Source organism: Pelmatolapia mariae, linkage group LG13 (assembly GCF_036321145.2).
Source record: "Pelmatolapia mariae isolate MD_Pm_ZW linkage group LG13, Pm_UMD_F_2, whole genome shotgun sequence".
In the NCBI taxonomy this organism is placed as follows: domain Eukaryota; kingdom Metazoa; phylum Chordata; class Actinopteri; order Cichliformes; family Cichlidae; genus Pelmatolapia; species Pelmatolapia mariae.
In genome coordinates this window covers 677501-679871 of record NC_086238.1, presented here as the reverse complement: position 1 = coordinate 679871, position 2371 = coordinate 677501, and the positions used below count along the sequence as shown (strand labels likewise).

The following is a 2371-nucleotide window of genomic DNA, read 5'->3' as shown; positions in this document are numbered from 1 at the left end:
GTATGTCTTTATTAGGATTTTACTGAAATAGAACTGAAGTTGGTCTGAAGATATGTTTTTAATATGATGAGTAGCTTACAATTATGACTTCATTTTTTTTCTTTTAAGCATAGAAATAATGAGTTTTGTGCATTTGACTCAAACTGAGTGGGTCCACACATGAAATGTGATTTTGTTTTTATATATACATATTTAGAAGACTACATGTTCCTAATGTTAAAAAAAAAAAAGAAAGGACTGCAGTTTCCAAAGTGAACACAAAGTTGACTCCCAAACACAGTCCAGTATCATTTTATAAAAAGAGCATTTATTTCAAAGTTTTTTTTTTTCTTTTTTTTCGCTTCGGAGATTGAAGCACATAGTAAAGCAACAGTACAATGTTCAGAAAATATAAGTGTGATGCTGTAACATTTTTTTTTAATCTTTATCTTCTTAACACGTTTTTGTTGTAATACTGGAATATTCTGCATGTATACTAAAATAAGAACTTTTAAAATTGTACAAATTGGTACCATAAAACTTGACAGAGAATAAAAACGAGGCGTTCTCTCACTGCAACAAACACAGATTGCTAGTTTTCCTCTTGAACAGGGAGAAAGAACAAAGAAATGCCAAACAATGAAAAGAGAAACAAAAATGAAAGGTTGTATTGACACAGGCATAAACCAAGTCTGTTTAACTTTAAGCAGTAAATTTCTTACGGCCGCCTTAAAATGAAACTAGAATACCGTGTAGTCTCTCCACGTTTAGGCAACTGTACAGATATTAAATCTGAGCTGCAAAGAGTTAAACCAAAATTTCTTCCCATGTAGCTGCAGCCAGTAAAAGAACAGTTATAATAATGATAACAATAATAATAGAAAACAACAATAATAATCATAATTATATAATAACATTAAAAAAAGAGATTGACCAAGAACCTACACATTTAAAAAGGATGTTTTGGTTTCAGCCTCAGCAAATGTGGTTCTGAAAACATACTTATGTTATTTTCCAGTGTTGTTATCTCTAAATAGCAACACATGTTGATACAACAGATGTTGCCGCCAACATGCCGTGCACGGTACTGGAAAAAGACACAATGCACATTTTACCAATCTACATTTACTGTGCTGGCAGACTCAGTACATCCCATCTAAAGACTGTGCGGGGCGCAGGTTGGATCCTCAAAGTGATATATCACGTCAGCACGTTGCTCTGTACACACCTAACATGGAGAATAGTTTGCTTTCTGAATATACGTCTCAAGTTACAAAAAGAAACAAAAGGAGAAAAAAAAGAGAATGCACTGCGTTGCAAGAGTGTCTATTAAGTTTAAGGCGATTTTTAGAGCTCACAGGTTTGTACTCATTGTGACTGATCATCATCAGTGGACTCCAAATGAGGAAGTGATCATTCGTTGGTAGACTCGGTATGGGGAGTGATTGTTGTTGTGAGGAATGGGGATACAGGGCGAGGGCATGGAGAAGGGCAGCTTTTTCTTTTCAGGTCTTCTCTGCAGTGAAGAATGAAAACAAAGAATCATCCACAGTTTGAAAATTGAATCCTTGTTGAGTCTGTCTCTTTTTGAGAGTAGAAAAATTGTATCTGTGTAGCATTTTCAGTCCTTTTGTGTTCCTTTGTCTTTGTATAGCTACTGAAGATAGCATTCTCTTACTCCTTACTCTTGTTGTGTTTTTACCCCTGGAGTTGTTGTTTATTTATTATAAGGCCACCATACTGTGAAGATGCTGTGAGCATCTTCACAGTATCAACAACCCAGAGTCGGTCATGCCATCAAAACGACAGTACCTGCTGAATTCGGCACACACACGACACGTCGGCAAAATCATTCCATTTGATTTTTGACCTTACTAACACATCTGTACATTTTATTTCTATTTCATAACATCAGGCAGTTGCTGGAATCCAAACAAGCTCTTTCTTTAATTAATTTATTTCTCTCCCTTCCTCTTTGTCTTTGAGAGATCAACAAAGGGGATGTATTCCACGCAGAAACCTTTCAAGGGAATAAAATTTCCCTCAATAACCATAAAAGAAGAATGTGAATCCAGTCCACAAAAGTATATAGAACCTCTAATAAACTAAACATTTTGCTAAAAGCAAGTCATTTTGACCATACAGCAACGTTTTTTTTTCCATCAAATTACTCCCAAACAGACAAATTGCTGACATAGCAAATCTCCCAGCCCTGCAATGTTCAAGTCTGTAGAAATAGAAGGAGGGAAAGAGACACAGAAAGGACAAGGAAGATTTGGGAAAACCGGGAGTGTTTCATGTCCAGGTGTTCATAATATGTCCATTGACAAATCATCTTGGAGAACTGGAGCATTGCCATGGAAGGGGGAGCTGTTAACATTTGTTGACTAAT

The 2371-nt window shown here is 35.8% G+C and overlaps 1 protein-coding gene across 1 annotated transcript in view; it reads right to left on the bottom strand.

Moving 5' to 3' along the window:
* Positions 1-307: 307 nt before the first annotated feature.
* Positions 308-2371, bottom strand: part of cdh11 (cadherin 11, type 2, OB-cadherin (osteoblast)) — a 90543-nt gene continuing 88479 nt past the window's right edge. Inside the window, exon 16 of the mRNA XM_063491144.1 lies at positions 308-2371. This exon is cut by the window's right edge and continues 493 nt beyond it. The gene's annotated coding sequence lies outside the window, so the exon portion shown is untranslated.